Here is a 27,020-nt window from a genome sequence, read left to right on the forward strand (position 1 = left end):
CATTACCGAGTGTAGACAGGCATCAAGAGGAGAGATGCCATCCCTGGTCACTGCATCAGTCGGAGACACCTTAATTGTAATGGCTCCATCCTATGGAATCCTGGGATTCATAGTTTGTTGTGACACCAGACAGAGTGACTATCTGACAGAGGAGACTAAATATCTCAAAAACTACAAATCCCAAAAATCCATAACGTTGAATCATGGCAGTTAAAGTGATGTCAAACTGCATTAATTCTGCAATGTGGATGAAACCACAGGGTATATCTATTCAAGCTGTTGTTTCACACTAACCTCCAGTATGTCTCAAATGTATGGCATATTTTCTTTTCTGCCACACAGTCTAAATCTGTAATTACACAGTTCTGTTCTGCCCTGTGAGGGTTCTAAAGACAGGAGATCTGGGATGGTTACTTGAGGCAAAATTTTATTGCTGACTTTTGTTCCCTGCTTTTTGTAAAAGATAGACCGAAGGAGCAAAACCCTTGATTGCTTTCATATACTGTATGATTAATAAATCATTGTCTTCTTCTTGGCAACCATCTCTGGCTGAAGAACATCTAGCAGCAGATCAAATTCCATGAAATCCTTTTGTGGTATTGAGGAACACAACATCTTCCCACATTTAGAATGGAATCACCTTGGCTCCAAGAGTAGGGTAGAGAATATGTATTGATGTATCCAATTTTGCACTGTTCTTGAACCCTACGTGATAGACAATCTGCAATTGGAAATGACATAGCTTTGAAAACTTGAGCTACAAAGTGTGAAAGATCCATGATTATGTTTGCATAGGACAGCCTGTGTTTGATCATGGAAGTTTCTGAAAATTTCATTTCATTGCTGCTTTGCTTATGAGTTCTGACAAGGCCACTGTTTGAGGTGGCTTTACTACAATCTTATGTACCATAATTCAGTGTATTCTGAAACTCTACATTTACTGAGCAATGAAAAATAGCATTGTTAACTATTAGTAATGAAAACCTGCTTCACTGTTGATAGCTACATTCACTTAACACTGTCAGGTGAGGTATACATAAATCAAACAACTGAGAATGCGGACAGCGAAAATGTCCAAAGGCACAAACAAGTTGGAAGTATGAGTAAAAGTCACTGCCATCTAATCTATTTCCATATGGCAAACCAGTTTCTGTCCAAAAGTGTATCATTTCCCTTCCCAACATATGGGAACCAGTACAGAATACTGATACAGATATAGGTTTCTTAATTTATTTAATATCCCATTTATTTCCAAGCACAGGACTTAGAGATTCAACAGATGGTCAGCTGAATGCCACCCCTTTGAGCCCAGGATGGAGGCCATGGCAACCAGATGCTGCAGCCTCCATAAGGGCCAAAAAGAACCCGCTTCCTTTTTACATTCTGGAAGGGGCACCACAGGCATGCTCATGCCATGCCGCCCATGCATCATCATGGAACACCCCATGTGGATGGGTGTGCACCATAATGGTGCATGGGCAATGGAACAAGGTCTTGGAACATGTGAATTCTCAGCCCTACCACAATCCTAGTATGCAGTCAGGTCAGCACAAAGTGCCGATCTGTACTGCCTCTTAGTTACTGAGCAGAGTCAGGGTAGAGAACAGAACAGAGCCTCTATGATTTTGACAGCTAGACTCCAGCAACCAGAGATGTGTACCACCACCTTACATACTCTCTTCTTTGGGCAATATGGCTGGCCAGTATTAGATGCACAGTGGTGTAGTTGCAGGAACTCTAGTCTGCCCCAACATGTAACAAGGCAAGTCTGCCCTGGCAGTTTTCCTAATGTTGAAATATGTATCTTTTGAAGAGAGGCAAACTTGCCACATTTCAAAAGAATATGTGTGACAGAAATTCAACACATCCAATATCCTGACTGTCAGATTTCCTCCACACCTCTGCTTCAAAATGTGTAATCTCTTGAGTTTCTCACCTCCTTTTTCTGCTATTGTACTTTACATAATGACATGGTGTCTTCTCTAACATTTTCCATAATAATAAAACATAACATATTCCAGCAAATTGTATCCACTGCACTTGTCCTGTTTTCATCATCCATTTTACAAACAGGTGGGAACTGGGAGGGCCTTGTTCATGTTTTAATAGAGACAGCTCAATAGCCCAAGAATAAACCAACACAGTAAAAGGGTGTTGACCATGATGCACATGTTAACAGCTTTGTAAATCAGTTGGTTGCTTTGTATGCTATTTGGAATGCATACATTTAAAAAATATATTCAAACCATGGATGCTTGAATCCATGGTGAAAAAATCCATGGATAAGGAGGGCCAACTGTATAATATTGGACTACGAAAACAAAAGTAAAAAACAACATAGTATTGGACTTTCCACTCTGAGGTAGTACCTCAGGAAAAGTAGTAAGTATGTGTTGATTTATGTTTTTATTTTTTTACTGTGGTTTTAATGGTGCAATATTGTAATTGTAATTTTAACCTTGCTGTGATCCCGCTTTGATCCATTGGGAGAGGCAGGAAGATAGAAATAAATATTATTATTATTATTATTATTATTATTATTATTATTATTATTATTATTATTATGGCATAATCATTTTTAGGTCAGTTTAGACAACTAATGAATGCCAGGTGCTGTAGGAATGAAGGAAATTGCAAAACCAGCTCTGAGTATTCCTTGCCGAAGAAAACCCTATGAAATTCTTGGAGTCGCCAAGTTAGCAGGCAATTTGAAGGCGCACACACATGAATACGGAGGTGGTGTAGTGGTTTCAGCATTGGACTATGTGTCTGGAGAACAGGATTGAAATCCCTGCTTGGCAATGAAAGCCAGATGGGTCACGCTCTGTCAGCCTCAGAAGAAGGCCAAGGCAAAAACCCCTCTGAACAAATCTTGCCAAGAAAACTCCATGACAGATTCACCTTATGGTCACCATAAATCAGAAACAACTTGGTGGCACACAACAACAACAATAACAACAACAAAAAACACACACAGAGGTAATTTGAAAGCTGCCGATAGACTGAACTGATCAGAACATTTTCACGGAGGGCGGAAATGGAAAAATGTGAGGAATGATCACCTGTGTTTTATATGCTTCCAACTTATATTTGACTTAATTTTGATTTACTTATTTCAGTCTGCTTTATAGCACTTGCAACATTTAAAATGCCATTAGCTCTTTTCATTTCACTGGAAACTTCTGTGATGTCAAAAAGGAAGCAATACTGAGCAATATCTAAACTGAAATAAAAATGAAGGTTTCTAAAGAAAGGGCTTTAAAAAGAGTGATGTGTTGTTTTAACTGTATTGTTTTAAACTCTTTTAATGTTATTTTTAATTATATATTTTAAATTGTTTTAATACTGTTAATAATTTAATTTTATTTCAGATCTTTGAACTATAGTATAAGCATTTTATTAGCTGGGATATAAATCAAGTTAATCTTTCTCCTCTGCCTGGACATTTTGATGTTAAAGTAGTTGCAGCACCGAAATGAGTCTGACATACAAACCTGTGTTTAAGAAATGCCATTCAGCTAATTAAAAGTGTGTTAATCTATCACAAATATAACCTGAACCTGTTAAGAAAGTTGCCATTGCAAGTACAGTACATCCGCTGTATCAGCAGGCTAGCAGATGCTGGTTTGAGTCCCTGCAGATCACCTCACCCCATATTAGTCAATGGTGCAGCATTCTCATGGGCACACTGGCACGGGTGCACATATGTCACTGCTCAATGACTAATACAAACTTGAGCTCCCATGTTTTTTCCCATCTGCGGGGCCCTCCACAACCAAACCCCCATGGATGGGAAGGGCTACTGTAAATAATTAAGAAATAAAAATCAGATTTTTCATTTTTGTGAAATCTTTCAAGTTTTTTTTTAACCACAAAGATTGCAGGAAGACATCAAAAGTGACAAAGTAGGAAGGCAGTTTGCTGAGAAAAGCTATTTTCTGATGTGACATTTGTCTTCTCAAAATAACTTCCTTAAGGAAAACATTTACAATAACAGCTCTCCTGCAGACCTTCTGAACACAATCAAAACACTGACAAGAGCTATACACATCAGTGATAGAATGGAAGGATTGCTGTCAAAGAAGTAAAAAGTATCTTGTTCCCTACCATGAGGCTAACATATTGTTACAAATTTCAGCTGTTGTCAACACTTCTACTATCTTTTTAGTTCTTTAACAATTTTGGAAAACCTTTTGTAATCTTTTAAAACACAGTAGTGTTGGTAAGCTTAACATTTGGGGCTTCTGTGTGTTGATTCAGGGCAGTGCTGAGCTTTTTGTGATTGGTTTGGTTTGGAGGCTGGCTAAGGCTTTGACTGGCCTAAATACTCTAAAAGCACCAGATCCTGTCTGATCTTGGAAACTAAACAGAGTCATCCCTGGTTAGTACTTAGATGAGAGACTGCCAACAAATAAGCTATATTACCTCTGAGTATTCCTTGCCCAAGAAAACCATGTGAAATCCACGGGGTCACCAGAAGTAGACAGTTGACTTCAAGGCTCATACATATACACAAGGCTTTTCCTAAAATTTGTCAGGTTTTGATCTGACCAGGTTGCTCTTTCTATCAGGTTTGAATATGCTGCTGTTGATCTAATCTCTATACAGGGTTTTGTTCTCCGAAATCAGTTCTAGGAGAAATAAAGCAGCACAATAACTAATTCCAAGACAGCGGTGTGTGTGTATCTGTGTGTGCTGGGGCAGACCAAGGAAGTGAAACTATCAAGCTGTGCTTTGGAAGTTTCATTTTAAGTGTAGCCTCCATGTATCTTTGGGGACGGCATATGGCATGTGCTACAGATGGATAGATAATGATACACGTACAGCTGGATGTGTCTGGCATAGGTGGTCCAGCTTGTATCATGCCAGCTGGCTAGCAGCAGCTAGGTCTGGAAAGTGATTTGATTACGCACAGCTGTTGCACAAAGTCAACACAAAGCAAGGAGCGGAGAGGTGGATGATGCTGTGACAAGAGGAAGCCGGAAGGGGATTGCATGCTAATCCCCCTTACCTCTACAAGGGGCCAAGACCTCACCAAGCTACAATACATCTCTCTAGACAGGAGCTTTCTTCCTACACTGAGGCCTCATTTTGAAAGTGATGTATTTAGGATGAAAGTTTAGATGGGATAAATTTGAGCAACTTTCTGGAACAATTCAGCACAGCTAGTTCTGAATAATGTATGAACCAAACTGACAATGCTCTCCCTTCTCCACCCTGTGTGTGGTACAGGGAGCACAGCTGGCTTTTGCTTTGTGCTCTGTACCATCCCTAATTGAAACAAAGCCCAAGTAGGCATTTATGGCTTGCATTCATCCCTTTTCCATTGACCTCTCCTCATTCCTCTAGTCTCTCCACTGTTTTGTTAGCCTTTTGCCTGTACCTTCACCATCAATGGTCTATCTTTATATTAGAAACTCCTTAGGGGATAAACTGGTCTTTTGATTGTGTTACTTTATGCCTATGCAGGTATACCTCAGCTAATGAAGTAGATGTGTTCCTGAACAATACATGTTTAAAAGAAACTTTGATACCAGAGGGAGACATAAGATAGGAAGAATAGGGATATATTTCTATGATAGAAGAAAGAAAAGCACTTCCAGATATTTCAGCAAACTTTTTATTCCTAACAGTAGTCACGTGTGATATGAAATAACATACAAAAGTTAAAATATAACTAAAAGCACACAATAATAATAATAATAATAATAATAATAATAATAATAATAATAATAATTTATTTATAGCTCATCTCTCCCAGAGGATCGAGGCAGGTTACAATCACAAAATACATTAATAATAATAGCAATATAAAATGTACATAGGATAAAACAACACAATCCCCTTAGACTCCCATTTCAAAATAATAATAGCACACACACACACATTCCAAAAACACCTATTGTAAAAATTCAGCCAGTTTATGTCACCTTTGTACCAATAACAAAATGCTAACTTGTCAGAAACATTTAAAAAGGAAGGAACAGAGAAGTATTTTAAAAAAAAAACATGAAAAAGTTCAAATAAAACAAAAGCAAGGCAATAAAATATGATAACATGAAATACATAAACCCTAATACAGTTGTCCCTCCATGTCCATGGATTCTTTATCCACAGATTCAGCCATCAATTGCTTGAAAACATTTAAATCATATACAAATTCCAAAAATGAAAAATGATTTTTTTCATTTTATATAAGGGACAGCATTTTACAGTACTATCCCATTGTATATAATGGGAATTCAGCATCCACAGAGTATTTTTTTATATATATGTGGGAGGTTTTGGAACAAGCCTCAGTAGATACCATTGGCCCACTGTACATAAGTATAGAGCAAGAACTGTTTCCTTACTTTATCTCACAGAGTTGGATTCTCCTCACAAGACCAGACAATCCTCAGCTGCCTTCCTCTTTGGAGTTATTCACACATTTTTTTTTTAGTGTGACTATGCAAATAATCTCATTCATCCATTCTGGGTTTGTTGTTGACACTATGAAACAACATCTATGCAGGGACGTAGCTAGGATTTTAGGAAGGGGGGGGGTCCAGACTAAGTGCCATCATTATAATAGGGCTTGGGTGCGGCGGCGCAGCAGCACACCCCTTTTCTTTTTTTAAAGGGGGGGGGGGGGCCCGGCCCCCAAGACCCCCCCCCCCCTTGGCTACATCCCTGATCTATGTGCATTTCTGCATCTCACAGGTGTCAGCAATCAAATAAAGATGAAGTCAATGATGTGAATGTATTGGAAGCACATTCAAGGTATCCAGAGCTTTATCCTAGTTTATCCCTGGTCTGTTCACATTGGTTATTCACACACCTGAGAATATATATATATATATATATATATAGAGAGAGAGAGAGAGAGAGAGAGAGAGAACAGTACAACATCAATTATTCTCGGTTAAGTGGTTTTTTTTGGCAGGCCCCTCCCCAAAGGAACCTTAATGTATTCGAAATGCATGTGAGCCACAAAGATTCAACCCAGATTCTACCTGAATTATTTTCACTGTCTTCTTTTCTCCTGAGAAATCTAACCAGTAGCAAAGGGGAACTCCTGGGGAGTAACAATGGAGAAAACCTCTTGGATATCCTCTCATGTACTTTTGAGCTTTCCTACCAGATGCTTGGCCCAGAGTTCAAATTTGAGATCTCATGAAAGGACCGTGAACTGCTAATTGTTTAATTTGTTATTATTGTATTATTTTACAGACAGGAATGGGGAAAGGTGCTTGTTGGTTTGAGGGCCTCCGGTGCCAAACTAGTTTGGCTGACATTGGGTGCTATACACCTTGACTTTCCTGGCTGGGAGGGCTTCAACTTGCTTCTCTGCCTCAGGCTGCATCTGCATTGCAGAAATAATGCAGTTTAATAACAGTTTAACGATCCTGGGATGAAAGACATAGCCAGGATTTTGGGAAGGGGGGGGGTCCAGACTAAGTGCCACCATGATCCTACCTGAGAGTATGTATTTTCCCTGGAAGAAGATTAACTGTCCATTATGAAGCCAAGCCCTCCCTCCAGTCCATCTGCCTTGGTCCAGGCCTTGGAGGTAGAGAGGAACTGCTGGACCTCTTACCCTTTCCCTCCACTACTCCCTTCTCCTTCTGTGTCATGTCTTTTTAGACTTTAAGCCCAAGGGCAGGGAATCGTCTAACTAAAAAGATTGTATGTACAGCGCTGTGTAAATTTACAGTGCTTCATAAATAAAGGTTAATAATAATAACAAATGATAATGGGGCTTGGGTGCGGTGGCGCGGCAGCAAACACTATTCATTATATCTAACGGAAGGCTACATTCCTCCTCACCCCTTGGCTATGTCCCTGCTGGGATTTGTAGTTGTGGCACCAGAGCTCTCTGGCAGAAAAGGCTAAATATCTCACAAAACTTCAATTCGTACAATTCCATAGCACTGAACCATGGCAGTGAAACTGAAGATGCCAATGGAAAACACCCTCTGTGGAAAAATGCCAGGAAAAAACCTGCAATGGGTTAACTTTAGAGTCATCATAAGTTGTAAATGATTCGAAGGCAAAATCTCTCTCTCTCTCTCTCTCTCTCTCACACACACACACACACACACACACACACACACAGAGCTTTATTTCTGCAGTGCAGATGCAGTCTCTGGCCAGCATTCCTTTCTGGTATGGCATGGGTTGCAAAAACAAGGCCAGAAAGCTTCCTATGGATTTCTACTTGGTCATCTCTGGCATGGATAGACTTTCTTCATTTGCCCATTGGCTGAAAATAAAAGAGACGGTAGTGCTGATAGCTCTGTGATCATTTTGCACCCTGAGATTCGGAGCACTTTGGGATGGTTCCCAGACTTTTTCACCACACTGGTGAACTGGTTCTAGTTTTTTCGTTAGGTTGTATCCCTACAATGGAAGAAAGCATTTTTCCAATGAAAGCAGGAAAGAAGTAAAGTCCAAAATGAAATCTCCAATGGCTTGGCCATCAGGGCAAAAGCTTTCTTGTGTTATTGTGGTGCTGACTGGCACAATATGTCAGTTCTAAAATTCTGTTAAAGAGAGCTAGAGGACAAAAACTCAGGCTAATGCTGGAGCTGCTCATGTTTAATTTAAAAGTGCATTTATTCAATTATTTTATTTATCCAGAAGAAAACAATTGTGAATAAGTGTGGGGGTTAACTTGTCTCCTTTCATATACTTTGGAAAAATAATTATGACCTCACTACCATTACTTATGGACCTTTCCCTGTGGCTTTGTCAACACATAAAAATGGTAATCCACGGACATCATATCAAAGAGGTGAAACTCAACATTCTGCAAGAGCTTAAGGCAGGAGACAAAGTACTGCTGAGGAAAACATTAACTCCCTGGCATGCAAAGAGTGATGTAAAGAAACTGGCAGAGTTGATTTTGATCCTGCTATTCAGTCAGCACTAATTTAATTTGAAGGTCCTGGCAGCAAAAATAATCTTTGGTCACAATGAAATTAACTGCTCACTGGCATAGCTTCAAGTATGAGGTTGATCTTGCACAGAATAATGTAGTATAAAGTGGAGAAATTCTGGTCCTATATTCCTTCACATTTTCATTGGCAGATGCAAATGACAAATGCTGCAATCCTCTGTACATTTCTTAAGGAACCTATCCAACTAAAAATGGTGGAACTAACTTCTAAATAAGCCTGCATAGGATTGCACTGAGAGTGAGGATTTATTTAAAATGAGCTAAATCCAGTTGCTAGTCCCAACTAGAACAGCTCAATTGAATAGTAGGCAAACACTCAAGTAAAACACATTTATTTAATGGGTCTACTTTAGTTAGGCCCAGCAATTGGATGTAGCCTTATAGAATTTTGCATCTAATGATAATCTTCCATCTCTTTAATAGATGTTTGAAGTTCTGAGAGTGACAAACACCTGATCACAGAGTCCAGGTGAAGAATTCACCTGATTTGTGATGCTCATTCACCTGTAAGAAACTTTAGCAGCACAAATCTTCCTGCATAAGTGTTTGTCTCCTGTTGAATTTATGCATATGCATTTTTGTTTTGTTATTTGCTTAGATTTCTGTTTGCTCCCAAGTTGCAGTTTTCTTGATTTATAGAGACTTCAGTCTGAAAGCTGTTAAAAGTAATAAACCCTGTCTTTTTGAAGAATACAGTTCCATAATTTAATCATGCCTGAAGGCAGGAAAGACATAGGCAAATAATTGTGTTCATGTCATTCAAGTGTGAAATCATTAGCATGGCTTGCAATCTAATCTGAACAAACCTCAAATGCTTAGTCCAGTTTTGGACAACAACAATTTTATTTCTCGCTCCTTGACAAGTAGAGTTTAATGAAGTATCCCAGAATCAGAAAGTCTGTACACATTCTTATTGTTGTCTTTCACATTGTCTTTTTACCAAATCAGGAGTGTATTGATAATTCAGCAGTTCTGCAAGACCAGCTTTCATGTAATTGTTACCTATCTTGAGCAGATATGTTATTTAACACTGTTCTAATTGCAGTTAAAGGGATAAGAACAACAATATAACCCAAGCCACTGCTGTCCAACGCAGTAAAAATCTGCAAGAAATATTCTGATATTTTTACAACTTTCTCAAACATGTTCCAAATGCTATGGAAATACGCACTAATGGGAATGTGTGTAAGAAATGACTAGAGAGAAAGGGTGCATCAAATAGATTTGCTCTATGTGAAGCTAGATTTCAGCTGGATCACGGAGAAAATTGTTGAAGATAAAAAACATTTTTAATGGAAGTAAACACTGAGAAGAAGAATGGCCAATTTCCAGAGGTCCAGGGGTCGCATCTATCCCTGAAGGTCAAAGGACCATTCTCTGTCTGGCAACCTCCTACCTCTATGTGTTAAAAATCACAAACAGCCAGTAATACTGATGAATGAGTATAATAAAAATTTTCACCCCATTCCCACTTCAAATTGTTTTAGGCCTAAGAAGTTGAGGTCTTGTTGCTTGCCTTCAAGGCATTGCTAATTTATGGTGACTCTAAGGTTTTCTTGGAAAAATTTGTTCTTCATTCCTCTGAGGCTAAGAGAGCAGGACTTGCCTAAGGTCACCCAGTTGGTTTCCATGGCTGAGTGGGGATTCAACCCCTGGTCCCCAAGTGTCCTAATCTAATTCTCAAACTACTACATCATGCTAGCTCTCATAGGCCTGAGAGGTTATTGGTTTAAGCCTGGAAGTGACCAGATGAGATGTTCTGGACTTTAAAAAAAATTAAGAAGTCTACTGCTGGCCTAAAACAGGCCAGAGAGGAGAAAATTGGGTGAAAAGCCCTAATATGCCCTCAGAGTGTGCTACTGACTGGGTTTGGCTCCTTTTCAAGGGTGGAAGTATGCAAATTGTGCAGAGGGGCTTGCTCTTCAATCCTGTCCTAAAGATTTGGTGGACTATTTCTTTCTGGAAGCCTTCAAGCAGATTCAATAGCCATCTGTTAGGGTGCTCTTTCTCTGTATTTTCTGCATCAAGAGCCATATGTGGGTTAGATAATAATAAATAAATAAAATTTTTATTTGTACCCCGCCCTTCCAAAAGATCAGGGCGGCTAACAAAATGCACCAAAGTGCAAACAGCATACAAGTTAAAAACACATATAACACAAACAGCAATCCATAAAAACAATAAAAAACCCCTTAGCCCAACCTCACGGCCACGAGAGAGGAGGGAGGCCCACAGGATATTTAGTCGGGGAATGCCTGATTAAATAGGAAGGTTTTGAGACCCTTCCTAAATTGGGCCAGGGTGGAAGATGAGCGGAGCTCCGTGGGCAGCGTATTCCAAAGGGCTGGGGCAGCTGTGGAAAAGGATCTTCTGGCTGTGACAGCCAACTTAGCCCCAGGCACCTTCAGGAGTTGCTGCCCAGATGTTCTGAGGGTGCGAGGCGGAATGTACGGGGAGAGGCGGTCCTTCAGGAATCCTGGGCCCAAGCCATTTAGGGCTTTATAGGTAATAACCAACACCTTATATTGAGCTCGGAAGCGGATGGGCAGCCAATGGAGATCTTTAAGCACAGGTGTTATATGGCTGGCCCTGGGAGCACCAGTGACCAGCCGCGCTGCCATGTTTTGCACCATTTGCAGCTTCCGAGTTTGGTATAAGGGTTGCCCCATGTAGAGTACATTGCAGAAATCCAGTCTCGAAGTTACCAGAGCGTGTACAACAGTTTCAAGGTCCCTCTGGGCCAGGTATGGGCGCAGCTGGCGAATCAGCCGAAGCTGATAACAGGTACTCTTGACCGTCGCATTCACCTGAGCAGTCAGGTGAAGGGACGAGTCAAGAAGCACCCCCAGACTGCGCACGGAGTCCTTCACGGGGAGCGTGACCCCATTCAGGACAGGTGGAACCACCGACATTCCTGGACCAGAGGAACCTATCACTAGTACCTCCGTTTTCTCTGGATTAAGTTTGAGTTGGTTTTCCCTCATCCAGCCCATTACTGACTCCAGACAGGCCACGAGAGGAGAGACGCCATCCCCAGTCACTGCATCAGTCGGAGACATAGAGAAAATGATTTGGGTGTCATCAGCGTACTGATAACCCCGCGCCCCATGTCTCCGGATGATCTCTCCCAGCGGTTTCATGTAAATGTTAAATAGCATGGGAGACAGAATGGCTCCTTGAGGGACCCCGGTTTTAAGGGCCCGCTCGCTGGAGCACACGTCCCCCAGCTGCACCATCTGGGACCTCTCAGAGAGGTAGGAACGGAACCACTGGAGCGCAGTGCCCCCGATTCCCACCTCAGCCAGGCGCCCTAGAAGGATACCATGGTCTATGGTATCGAAAGCCGCTGAGATGTCCAAGAGCACCAACAGGGACACGCTTCCCCTGTCGATGCTCAGACGGAGATCATCGACCAAGGCGACCATGGCCGTCTCAACCCCGTGACCCGCCCGGAAGCCAGTTTGAAATGGGTCCAGATAATCCGTTTCATCCAAGACCGCCTGAAGCTGGATCGCAACCGCCCTCTCGATCACCTTACCCAAGAATGGCAGCAGCGAAACTGGCCGATAATTATTATGTACCAGGGGGTCAAGGGAGGGCTTTTATAGGATCGGTCTTACTATGGCTAATTTAAGATCCGATGGAAATCGCCCATCCCTGAGAGATGTATTAATTATCCGGCGTAACAAAAGTGTCACCGCCGGTCCCCCCTGGGCCGCTAACCATGAGGGACAGGGATCCAGAGAGCAGGTTGTCTTCCGAACACTTCCGAGGATCTTGTCCACATCCTCGGTACTCACCAAGATTCTAACAAGACCTACCCAGTTCTATGACTCTATGGCCCAAAATAGACAGGCAGTTTGGGGGCATGGTGATTAGATGATCCATGCCCCCAAACCACACTGAAGCCACCATGTGGCCACCCTGAGATTCCCCCTGGGCCACCTTAGGTGGGGATCCTTGGGGTTGCAGCATCTGGTTGCTGCAGCCCGGGGTTGATTGCGCCAGAAGCAACTTCTGGCCACTCCTTCCTGCCCATCTGTTTTGCCTGTATAAGGATAGTCCTGCTTCAATGCAAAATTCAGAGTTGGAAGCAGCATCTGCTGCTGTGCTTTCCAACATCTCTTTGATACTTCACCAACAGCATTTTTCCCTCCATGAGTGAGAATCTGCAGTGGTGCTACACCCCTAAGAAAGCTAACAATTCTTCTGCCATCTTGTAAGCACACTTAACTACTTCATGCCAAATAAGATATATAAATGTAAATGTCAGCAGATAAGGCTTTGTTTGAATTTACTCTACTTTTTCTGAAGATTTTGCCCCATCCGTTTTTGGAGGAAAAAAACTTGATTTAAAAAACACACCAAAGAACTAACAATTTTGGGTAAATCTGAAACTGACAGATTTCCCCATCTAGTCCCAGAGCTTTATGCTTTATCCTTATATGTCTGGCTTTGAATCCCTGTGTATCTAACAATATTACTGTTTAAGATGCTTCCTTTTTTCCAAGAGGCCAGAGCTGTTTATGGGAAGTGGGTACAGCAAGGTTCTTTCTATAATTAGAATAGTTGCATTGCATGACTATTATTTGCTATTTGACGTTTTTAATTTATTGCCTGTTTTATTAAACCCTTTTCTGTATTGTTATGTATTATTTATATGTATTATGCTATTATTTCTTAGATTGTATGGTATGGGCAGGTTTACTCTTATCTATTTTATTGTTTGTATGTACAGAGCTGTGCAAATCTACAGTGATATATATATATATATATATATATATATATATATATCATAATCATAATAATAATAGTTGAACCTGTTGAATTAGGCTGAGGGAATTAAGGAAAACTTTCATTTCAGTTATTTATTTTTTATTTTATTTTTAACCTAAATCTTAATATTTCTTCATTTGGGGCTGGAAAGTGCAGGAGGACTAAATCTGTATGTAGGGGGAAATCAAACTGAAAGACTTCCCTATCCCTTTCAGTATGTTATGATCTCAGTCAGTTCACATTCTGTGTTCCTTGTCTATGTTGCACCCAGAGAAGGGGACCCCATTGTCCCACCCTACTTACATTGTAAGTAAACACAATGGAGATTATCATACTGGGATAAGATAAGGATGGGATCACTCCCCTGTCTTTATCCTGTTTTTGCAATTCTGCAAAAGGCTTTCAGAATAGCAGCGCCATTGTCCCGTCATTGAAGTGGCATTGCTCGTGGTCAAGTCACACTTTCCGGATGGGATAATGTCTGGATAAGCGCAATGTCATATGAAAATCTTCTCACGATAGCACTATGAGAATGGAAAAAGGATGGGGCAAGGATGTTTCATCCCCCATCTAATGATCTCCAATGTCACAGCCAAATTAGACTCCTAGAGCATACATGGAACTTCTAGAAACTCCCTATCAGTTATAGAATCTCCTGGATACTTGTCATAGCTTATATTTCTTCTACAAATAGTGCAAGGCATTTTTATTCAAACTTGCTTTTGGTGGCTAAAACTGGACTAGTATCTGTGTGTGGGGGGGGGGGGAGGGACTCAACATTTTGCTGTTACCTGTCTGAAGCTCTTTGGATGGAATGGGCTATAATAAGTTAGCTGCCCAACCAACAAAGAAAAAGCAGTTCTAAAACCACTGTTTTAAAGGAAGTTCACCTGAAGTCAATGTGACTTTCTTCCACATACATGTGTCAAGAATACAGCCTTTGCATGAACCTCTGCTCTGCAGAACCCACTGCAGCAGTGTAATAAAAGAATTCAGAGAGCAGACTCTTATATTGATTGGCAATGAGAGCGCTAAATGATTGCTGCTTAGTAACTAGAGAAACATAATTGCTTGATTTACAGATGGATAAAGGCAAAAACTATTATATTCTGGCAAATCATTTTGAGGAAATTGAATCTTCCTTTTTTTTTTTTACACACAGCAGTGAAATTATACTTAATCCAGTGAGAGATAAGAACCCTAAAAAACTTTTTACTAAAAATACTTTTTACAGGAGCACTGGTGTCAGCAGGTTAAAGCGAGCAAATAGGATACTTAATGGGAGATAAATGCTTGCTTAGATGGATCCTCTCCCATTGGTTTAATCTCAAAAAACATCTCTAAAATGTGTACTTTAGTAGACTGTTAAGGGCGGCTTCACCTGTCTCTGAAACTAATAGCTGTGGCTTGCCACCTATGCCCCACACATGTGAAATGTTTAAAATATTTGGCAGGAAATTTTCTTCCCACATTTGGCTAGGTCCATTCAGTGAACCCAATGTGAGATAATCCAAAACAATTCAGGTTCAGCAAAGGTTGGGAAAACATCATAGCAAACGTAAATCTTTGTTGGAAAGCTTCTTTGATCTTCAGATTATTCAATGCACAGTTTCTAATTTGACAAATTTTTAGTGGCAAAGCATAATATCTAAACATTCTTCTTTTGTCATAACAGTTTAATCCCTTAAGAATGTGATTTAAAAGCATAGAGGACCAAAGGTTACGACAAGATTTGCAGGGGGGAAATGGAAGCCCACTTCAGGCACCTTTTTTTTAAAGCAAGGCTTAAATTATTTTTAGTTAAATTATTTAACTAAAGGCTCTACATAGGTTGGCACTGCCATGTCATACTCAGTTCAGGTTATATCAAATATGCATTGACATCAAAAAGAAGTGGGCAGAGATGAAACAGGAAAAAAGCAGCAATGTGTTATTGTTTTTTAAAAAAACAGCTCATGTTTTAATTTAGTCAGATAGCATGGCATGATGAATAATACCTATGGGCATAGCATGTTTTGTTGTAGTTGTTTGTATTTCAGGCTAATCTCATTATCATATGTCAACAGAACACCTTTGAGAAGTATTTGCTTAAAACAAGGGCAGTCATGTGTCACAAACTTCTCTTATATTCATGGCTACTGTATGCACATGGTGTTCACACCCACTCTACTGCCCAATGCACATTACAGATCAGATCAAATCCCAGTTTCTCCACAACTAGTGGTCACCTTAAACCAATTGTAGCTTCTCAATCTTAACTATTTCACAGGGTTGTTGTTAGAATAAAAATGGTGATATAATGTACAATATGTTTAGCTACAGGAGATAAAAGGATATTAGTTAATAAATATGTATCTTTATATATTTGTGTCATGGTGAGACTCATCCATCCAAATACTTTCTCAGATGGCAGCCCAATGGGTCTCTTTGATCCCACCACTGCCACCAATTATGTAAGGTGATGGCCACTCTCCCACCAATTCTTCCCTGCGAGACTTGAACCAGGGACTCTCTTAAGTGTATCCTGCACTCTTCAGATGCCAGCACTCTGGGTTTCAAATTTTTCCCCAACTTGGTGCCAACTATTCTTTGACAGTGTCACAGCCACTATCTAATGTGTCCCAGACCTAAAAGACTTTTCTCACTCTTGGTAGTGTTTTTAATGTACTTCCGAAATCATTTCAGATAGTTGCTTGTTGAAACAAAATAAGAAATTTATTTTCAAGTCAGGCTGAATACAGTATCTGTTGTACGGGATGGTGTTCACAATGGATGCGGTGTATAAATACTTTATGAGCTACACAGTTTAACAGTTTCTTTAGCTTCTGTTTGTAGTTGGTTCTTTATAGCTTGACACATTACAGACTAAATTCTCTCAGAAACTTTATTAAACTTTTGTGTCATATAACCCTTCTGGTGACCTGGGACTCCACTAGTGACAAAACACTATATCTCCCACGGAACACAACAATATAATTAAGGACATTCTTTGTCACTTTCTTGGGTACCTAAAACCTTTTTAACTGCCCCTCAGAGCAACCTAACCTAGCCTCAATGGCTCTTCACCCCTCAGGGCACAATAAACATCAACCCCTTTCAAACCTCTTATATACTGACACCTGGGAGCAGCTCCCACCTTTCCTGGCTTCGCTCCCATCGTCTAGTGCCAAGGTTCTAATCTGCCTGTTGTCCACAATTAGTGTATAAGTCAACCTCATGTATAAACTGAATACAGGTTTTGGAGACAAAATGCATTTTGATATGACCCATGGATAAGTCGATCTGTGGATAAGTCAAAAACTTACAAAATACTGGCAGGCATTTTGTTTGTGCTCACCTACAAGACTTTATGGATGAAGGGGGAGCTACAGTAAATGGAGATTGTATGATGTATGGAGGAGGCAACCAGGCATGAGCAAGGCTGAAAAAAATGCACATATGTCAAAAAGGATATATAGTGCTCCTGCACCAGGTTTTAGCTTCTGCAGCTGGCAAGCCCTGGCTTTCTCAGTGGGCAAGTGCGCATCGGCAGCGCAATCAGAAGCACGTGCCGATTGAAAAGAATGGGACTTACGGTCCTACATTTTTTACTGTCCATGGGGGGATCTGGAATGGACCCCCCATGGGTAGCAAGGGCCCACTGTAAAGGCAAGAATTAAGAAACAGTATTAAATCTCATCAAAAAAGGAACCATCCCCTCTTCTGAGTGGAGTGGCAAAAGGTGAGAGCCTAGTCCATCCCAGGAGAACCTACAAGAAGCACCAGTCCTCTTTACTGTTTCAGCACTACTTTGGGGGGAAATGCCAAAGAGCCATCACCAATGCTATTTTCCTGCTCAGGCATTCAAAAAGCCTAGAATTGGTGACATGTCAGAGACAGTAGAGTGGATGTTTCATTATATCTTATTTAAATCCACAATCAGGAATGAAGAAGAAGAAGAAATATTGTGGTGGGACAGCAGCCTGGTGTGATAATGTCCTCTGTGTGTGACACAAGAAGAGGGGAGCGGGGAGAGGGAAAGGGAGACAGGGAAAGGGAGACAGGGAAAGGGAGACAGGAGGACTGAATTTATTACAATTTATCTCATTCACATAAGCCAACAGAATACCTTTGAGAAATATTTACCTCAAATAATCCTCAGTGCATCCACAGATATAAAGGCACAGCAGCCAGCCAAAATACATAACAAAGCTAAATAAAAATAACTGCAAGAATCTAAAAGGCACCAATCAATCCCCTTGTTTTTCAGAGCAAACCAGGTCTTTTTTCCAGTTTGGTTCAGGCAATACACCTGATCAGGGAAGCAGCTGGACAAAAAACAAGATGTAAATTATTTCCATATAGTGACTGTGCCTGTGATAAGAGATTATGAAGAAAAGCGGCCAGCTCCATCATGCAAATATAGTCTAATTCCTTCAAAAGATGGGTAAGACAGGCAAAATCAGCATTAGTACCACCACTTTCAGAGTTTGTGAATTGGCTCTTATATAGCCTGTATTTTGCCTCCTGTGCCTGTTTCTGTTTCTGCAGGGGATGAAACTTAACATTACTATCTCCTCATTATTATAATCTTTTCTGGTGTTTTTTTTAATGAATTGAAAAATTACTCATCTGGAAGGGGGGGGAACTATGTTGGAAGACATTGGTCATGGAAGAGGCCTGGGTTATGGTTCTTGTCTAGAAGCTTCATTTGAATTCTACTTCTAGATTATTATTGGCAAGGTGTTCACCAGCAGTTATACTAACATCCCACAGAAAAGTAGGTTGATGATAGAAACCAACTAAAATCAATCAAATAATCAATTAAGCTAGAAATTTGCTAAGAAAAAAGTGCTGTGCAATTAAAAATATTTTAACTTAATTGAGGGACTTAAGTTGGACATTCAGCATTATTTTCAGAATTAAGTTATTACTTAATAAAATGTGAGACTATATTTGATCTTAGCCAAGCAACCAAAAAGTGATAAATGAGAGGCTATGCTAAGATGCCAACAAATTTTATATGTCCTACCTGGTTCTTTAATAAAAGCAAATGGCTGTAGGAAACTTTGTTTATTTTTGTTCATGATGAGACTATGGCCTGATCCAGACTGGCACTTTGTGCTGGCCTGGACACGTTGTAGGGTTGCCCGGAGGCAGAGCGACCACATGCCCCGCAACCCTACTATGTGGTGCCACCATTGTGATGTAAGAGCCACATGGTGTTTGCATGGTGCTGCACCTCACTGACATCGCGAGTTGCGACATCACTGTGGTGTCGCAGAAAGAACCCAGAAATTCTGGGTTCTTTTTGCTCCACAGTGGCGGCATGCCGTTTGGGGGCTGTGCCATCCCTGAGGAGCAAAAACAGGCGCCGGCAAACCACCATTTCTTGGCAGTCTGTCTCATGCCTATGATAGTTCAGTTAATTTCAATATTAAATGAACAAACTGAAAGGTTAGTTTAGAAGCAGGCTGGCCATCTTTGTATCCCATTAGACCTATTGTCTTACCTGTCTTGTTCACGAGGCATTACATACAGACTTCTCATTTGAAGTAGTTACTCCTGGAGTTTTTGCTGGGATCATATGGGAAGCAGCAAGTAGAAAAGGGGGAAGTGAAGGAAATGAGACAATAAGGGAGAGAGACAAAAGGAAAGCAAGAGAAAGAATTTTGGGTGGGATGATAAGAAATGGGGTTTTCAAAACTAATGCGGCTGTTTGCCTCTCACGATGGACAAAAGGGTGGGAACTGAATAAAAGGACAAAAGGAATCTGGCCAGATTTCTAGTAGAGACATTTAACTAAAACTTAAATGGTGATTCATCATATACATCATAGTTATTTTTCCCAGTTCTAACACAAATGTAACAGAGTGAGTTTGTTTAGTTTATTAACAATTAACAAAGCACACCAACCCCTTTCCACCAACTTTCCTGTCTCTGCATTCTGGGGATCAGTTTATGTGAGGTGATGGCCATGCTGAATGTATGCTGATCTAGCTATTGAGGCAGGATCAATGCTATTGTCCCAGTACAATAATACGAATACCATGCCATCAGAAACTGGAGCCATGTGTCCAAAGGAGGCTGACTAAAATGGTGAAGGGCCTGGAAACCATGCCCTATGGGGAACAACTTAGGGAGCTGGGGATGTTTAGCCTGGAGAAGAGAAGATTAAGAGGTGATACGATGGCCCTGTTTAAATACTTGAAGGGTTGTCATATTGAGGAGGTAGCTAGCTTGTTTTCTGCTGCACCAGAGATTAAGAGCTTGTTCCCACTAGGGGAAACCCCGCGTTCTGAATCGAATCCAAGGAGTGGCGTTCATATTAGGATCCGATTTAAACCTAGAACGGTTCTAGAGCAACCCGGAATCGTCCCCACTAGAAATCGAATCCAGAAGCGGGATAAAATTTAAATCCGTGTTTTCCTCATTTAACGCGTGTTAAAAAAACACTAGGGTCCTACCTAGTGTTTTTCCCTTGATTCGAGTTAGGAACCGGAGTATTTAGATGAGAACGATAGCATTGGAATCGGGCTAGAAGGATGGGAGGAGCTGACTGCGATGGGGGCTGTCCTTGGGGGAGTTGCCCTTTCTGTCCCCATCCGTCGTGGCTGTCGCCATTTTTTCTTCCCTCACCCCTTTGTTCGCTGTGGTCTTTCAATAAGAGATAAGGATTATTTTTATTTTTTATTTCAATGGTTTACAGGCGCTTAATCTCTTCAGCGCTTTAAGCGCCTGAAGTCCCGGCTGCTCAAGCGCCTGCATCTGCAAAGGACTACAAGGCTTCTCCCGGTGGATTGCAACCTCCCCTCTGTGTGGGGAGAGCCCATTTCTAACGGAGGAGAGGCAGGAAGGGAAGGCTCCTCTCAAAGAGGCATTCCCTGCCCGCTTGGGCTCTGATCTCGCCCAGGCAGGGAAGGGAAGGCTCCTCGCGAGGAGGCATCTGATCTCGCCCAGACAGGGAAGGGCTCTGATCAATGGGGGGGAGGGATAGAGCCTTTCTCCCTCTCTTTCTCAAACGGAATCTGCCTTCTCCTCCAACCCTGGAAAGAGAATCTTTGGGAAGAGTGCTCCCTCCCTGCTTTTCCAGCAGCCTCCTTCATTGATCTCTGTGCTCTCTGAAGGGATTCTGCCTGGCTGTCTTAGGAGACATGAAGCAGGGATGCTGCCCTGGAAAACCTATCCCATAGTTCCTCTGGAGAGAGCTTTGGTTTCCTACTAAATTCGCTTTGCCAGAAGCATCCCCCATTGATTTCTGTGGGCTCTCTGAAGGGATTCTGCCTGGCTGTCTTAGGAGACATGAAGCAGGGATGCTGCCCTGGAAAACCTATCCCATAGTTCCTCTGGAGAGAGCTTTGGTTTCCTACTAAATTCGCATTGCCAGAAGCATCCCCCATTGATTTCTGTGGGCTCTCTTGGGAGACATGAAGCGGGGATGCTGCCCTGGAAAACCTGTCCCATAGTTCCTCTGGAGAGAGCTTTGGTTTCCTACTAAATTCGCATTGCCAGAAGCATCCCCCATTGATTTCTGTGGGCTCTCTTAGGAGACATGAAGCGGGGATGCTGCCCTGGAAAACCTATCCCATAGTTCCTCTGGAGAGAGCTTTGGTTTCCTACTAAATTCGGAGGGAAAATGTATATAAGGCTGACAGCGCTTATGACGTTTGATCGTTTAAGCGCCTTGATTGGTTCATTTAAAAAAAACCCGCCAAAAATACATCATTTCACAAACGGTCAATGAAATGGAAACGCTGACGAAAGTTAAATCGCTTCCAAATAATCCGGGTTAACGTTACGTCATTCTGACGTACTATTGATTGACAACTCCAAATAAGGTATGGAGGAGAAGAGTCGCTTTATTTTAACACCGATTTCATGCCAAGTGAGAACGCTTAATGAACGCTTGCAAGTAAAAAATTCGATTTAAATAAGCAGATGGGAACGATGAATAAAGCGATTCTGAAAGCGGGATAACAACTGTATTATTTTAATTCGATTTTATTAAAAACGTTTTATTTTAATTCGTATCAAATCCTAAGTGGGAACAAGCTCCAAGACCCGGAGCAATGGATGCAAGAGATTCCACCTCAACATTAGGAGGAACTTCCTGAGAGTAAGGGCTGTTTGACAGTGGAACAAACTTCCTTGGCGTGTAATGGAGTCTCCTTCCTTGGAGGTCTTTAAACTGAGGCTTGATAGCCATCTGTCAGGGATGCTTTGATTGAGAGTTCCTGCATGGCAGGGGGTTGGACTGGATGGCCCTTGCGGTCTCTTCCAGCTGTATGATTCTATGATTCTATGATCACAGAAATCATTGTGTAGTTTGACTTCAGTGTGATTTACCCACGAGTACTTAAATAAATACTTACAATAAACATATAGGCTTAATTCTAAGCATAATACAAGGGATCAGAGCACACCTGAAATCACCCAAGGTCTTCCCTGCCATTTTCTTTTTTAAATCTATGACAAAGATCATTCTAAAGTTGTTTTAAAAACACATTGGAATTTAGAATTTTAACCACAAATATGGCTTGCAAAGCCTTCTTGGGATGGATTTATACAAACATTAAACCTATAAGCACCTAATCTTCTTCAGAATCAGTTAGTACCTGGGGGTAAGAGGGAAGGAGATCAACATCACTCAGAGAGAACATTTCAGCAGAGGTAAGCTACAGAGAGAGAGAGAGAGAGAGAGATGACCCAAAAGTATTCCACATGGTGCCAACACAGCTGCTTTTGCCGTTAGCCAAACAACCACCTTTTGCTGCCAAAGGGAACATTAGGGGAAGCAGCTTAATCTTTGGGTACTGCAATTACTCAGCCACAGCTCCAGTACTATTGTTTCTTCTCACTCGCTCTCCCTCCCTCTCTCACTACCCCTTGGCTATTCTTTCTGGAACAGATGTTTTTTTTCTGAGTTATCATCATGATATTGCCTCTGGAATATTAATAATTGCCAACAGCAAGAAACAAACCCCCTTCATTGCATCCCTCTGCCAACTAAGATCCATTCCACTAGATGTTTCCTTTTGAACATTCCTCCCTCCTCCCTCCCCAAAAAAAACCCATGAATTGCTAAACCCTCCCCTGATTTGTATCACTTTACATATTGTGAATGACCTATTTGCATGGAAACACATTATAAGTGCAGATGGAAGAGAATGGCATTTAATGAAAGTAAGGACCCCACCTGACTCTGCTATACATGAAAATGTAACAGTGTCCTTCCAAAACATTTCAAAGAAAGGGTTTGTATGTGCCTGTACCAGGAAACAATCCTGGTGAAGATGTTAGTGCACAAGTCCTAGGACCTTATCGCACACAAAAACGTAAACGTTCTAGGGACGGGAGGAGGACTCTCATGTGCGCGCGCGACCTCCCAAAAACGGATTTTATCGCACACGCAAAAGTCCTCCAAGAGGCCCCGTTCCGTCCCCCGTCGCGCACCCGTTCGCGTCCAGTCCTGACGGGCGTGATTTTTGCCTGACGGATTACCTTCCGTCAGCAAAAAATGGCTGTGACCAATTTAATGACTTTTTTTGCGGATAAAACCTCTCGCATAAGCGAAGGTCTTAATGCCGACATTCAAGCAGAACCTAGAGTAGAGGTATCCAGAGCCTCCGTGGACTCCATTAAACTGGATCGGTTTGAGTCGGTGAGTACCGAGGACGTGGACAAGATCGTCGGAAGTGTTCGGAAGACAACTTGCTCTCTCGATCCCTGTCCCTCGTGGCTAGCGGCCCAGGGGGGCCGGCGGTAACTTTATTGTTACGCCGGATCATTAATACATCTTTGAGGGAAGGGCAATTTCCATCAGAATTGAAATCGGCCATTGTAAAACCAATATTAAAAAAGCCCTCCCTCGACCCCCTAGAATACAATAATTATCGGCCAGTCTCGCTGGTGCCATTTCTGGGAAAGGTGATCGAGAGGGCGGTTGCGATCCAGCTTCAGACGGTCTTGGATGAAACTGATTATCTGGACCCATTTCAAACTGGCTTCCGGGCGGGTCACGGGGTTGAGACGGCCATGGTCACCTTGGTCGATGATCTCTGTCTGAGCATCGACAGGGGAAGCGTGTCCTTGTTGGTGCTCTTGGACATCTCAGCGGCTTTCGATACCATAGACCATGGTATCCTTCTGGGGCGCCTGGCAGAGGTGGGAATCGGGGGCACTGCGCTCCAGTGGTTCCGGTCCTACCTCTCTGGGAGGTCCCAGATGGTGCAGCTGGGAGACGTGTGCTCCGACGAGAAGCCCCTTAAAACCGGGGTCCCTCAAGGAGCCATTCTGTCTCCCATGCTATTTAACATTTACATGAAACCGCTGGGAGAGATCATCCGGAGACATGGGGCGCGGGGTTATCAGTACGCTGATGACACCCAAATTATTTTCTCTATGTCTCCGACTGATGCAGTGACTGAGGATGGCATCTCTCCTCTCGAGGCCTGTCTGGAGTCAGTAATGGGCTGGATGAGGAAAAACCGACTCAAGCTGAATCCAGAGAAAACGGAGGTACTTGTGATAGGTTCCCCTGGTCCAGGAATGGTGGTGGTTCCACCTGTCCTGAATGGGGTCACGCTCCCTGTGAAGGACTCCGTACGCAGTCTGGGGGTGCTTCTTGACTCGTCGCTTCACCTGACCGCTCAGGTGAATGCGACGGTCAAGAGCACCTGTTATCAGCTTCGGCTTATCCGCCAGCTGCGCCCATACCTGGCCCAGAGGGACCTAGAAACTGTTGTACACGCTCTGGTAACCTCGAGACTGGATTTCTGCAATGTACTCTACATGGGGCAACCCTTATACCAAACCCGGAAGCTTCAAATGGTGCAAAATATGGCAGCCAGGCTGGTCACTGGTGTTTCCAGGGCCAGCCATATAACACCTGTGCTGAAAGATCTCCATTGGCTGCCCATTCGCTTCCGGGCTCAATATAAGGTGTTGGTAATTACCTATAAAGCCCTAAATGGCTTGGGCCCAGGATTTCTGAAGGACCGCCTCTCCCCGTATATTCCGTCCCACACCCTCAGAACATCTGGGCAGCAATTACTGAAGGTGCCCGGGGCCAGGCTTTCCTCCACTATGAAGAGGACATTCTCCATCGCCGCCCCGGCCCTTTGGAACACGCTGCCCACTGAGCTCCGCTCATCAACCTCCCTGGCCCAATTCAGAAAGGATTTAAAAACCTTTCTGTTCCAACAAGCATTCCCCGAATAAAATCCTGTGGGCCTTCCCTCCTCTTCCGTGGCCAAGAGGTTGGGCTAATGGGGCTTTTAGCTTGTTATTTTACTGTATGTATTTATTTGATGTTTTATGTATTGTATTTCCTCTGTTTTAATATATGTTGTAAGCCGCCCTGATCTTGGGAAGGAGTGGGATATAAATAAAAATTTTATTATTTTATTATTTTATTTATTAACTGCACATAATCACACTTTGTATTCTAGAAGTGCCTTAGACCACAATTTCTCAACCAGAGGATATATGGCATCCTGCTCCCAAGGGATATTCCAAGGGAGCCACATGTGAAAACCAAGTAAATGGGAGGGTCACAGCAAGAAACTAGGGGGTCACAGAGGGAAACAAAGAAGTTACTGAGAAAAGAAAATTGGGGGGGGGGGAGAAGAGAAGTGAAGAAAATGGAAAACAGAAAAGTAGAGTGAACAGAGATGCTCCAGTGAATGGATCACCATCCGCACTCTGTGGCAATGTCACTTCCTCCTCCTTCTCCCTCCCACTTACACACTCAAGCTCTGTGGACACCAAGCTGTCCACATCTTGTTTGTTACAGGCAAGGTGTGTGACTGCAGAAGAGTTAGTGTGAGGGGTTCTGTTTCTTTGTGCAAGTATTACTTTGAAAGGAGGTGTGTTGCTGCAGGCAAGAGTTCTGCATGTAATCTTCAGTTATTTTTAGCTGTCATGTTTGCCATTCCCTTCATGGTTGCTGTTTTCAGTTTCTTCTCATCATAAAGATCTATTGGGATCAGACATAATTTTTCATTTGTCTTTGTTCAGGCTGTTTTATTTCTGAAAGTTGATCTTATTATTTTGCAGTTGCAAACATACATAATCTTTGAATTTTGGGTTTTTTTTAGATACCCCATGGTTACCTCTAAATAAATAAATAAATAAATAAATAAATGTTGGCAAAAAGAAATGTTGACAATACTCAGTCAAGTGTCTTGGCTACAAATTTATTCTGTCACCACAAGACCACATGATACCTATGTGTTTGATATGTATGACTACACTTTCCAATGAGAATATGCATCTATGTAAGTTGCAGAAGCATTTGGAAATGTCTCATAAAGACACGAAGGATAAATCACTGGAATATTTTTGAGCATTGCGAGATAAATTTGAAACTACATTGAAGAAAGTGTTCAGAAATCGATTTTACATGACAAAGGTTTAATTGCATCTCATAAGATATCCAAACTGATAGCCAAGGAAAGAAAATCATACACTATAGGGGAATCCTAGATTTGGCCAGCAGTGTCTGTTGTTATTTCAACTGTCAATGAACCAACATGCCTGTGAAATTATTGAATCCATCCCTTTGCAATTCAGCAGTGTCGAAGCATATTGACAAAATGGCAGAAGATGTTGAAAACCAACCTATCTCACGGTTAAAAGTTCAGAAGTTTGCTTTGCAAATTGATGAATGGTATTTACCAGGTAAGACAGCAATTCTGATGGCTTATGTTAGATATCTGCACCATGACAAATGAAATAAAAAATGCTATTTGCTCAAAAGCTTAAAACTAAAGATGAACCAATTTTAAAAAAAGAAAAGAGGTACTTCAATGAGAAAGATATTCCTCTTGAGAATATTCTGGCTTGTGTTATTGATGGTGCTGCTTTTATAACAAGTAGATACAGAGGATTTATTTCATATTTGAAAGGTGTTGTGCCAGAAGTGTTCTATATTCACTGCATAGTTGACTAACAACACTTGCTTTCAAAAACAATAACATATTGTGTTTTATTGTGATACAAAGACACTGATTGTTCAAATTTGAATGAATGTATTGGAATTTATTAACAAATAAAATATTAAAAAAAAACAATAGCAGGATGCTTTCATGAGTCTCAACAGATTGTAATAAAAGCAGTAAATTACATTAAATCAAATGAACTTCAAGACTTCCTGTTTCGACAGCTTTGTAAGGACAATAACAAAGACTTCACATGCTTATTATTTTATACAGAAGTCCATTGGTTGTCCAAAGGTAACTGCCTTTGTCATTTTGTTGCTTTGTGGGACTCGTGTGTGACATTTTTCAGAGGCAAGGAAATGGAAGAAAAGATGACCTTCTCT

Source organism: Sceloporus undulatus, chromosome 3, assembly GCF_019175285.1.
Source record: "Sceloporus undulatus isolate JIND9_A2432 ecotype Alabama chromosome 3, SceUnd_v1.1, whole genome shotgun sequence".
NCBI classification, from domain to species: Eukaryota; Metazoa; Chordata; class Lepidosauria; order Squamata; family Phrynosomatidae; genus Sceloporus; species Sceloporus undulatus.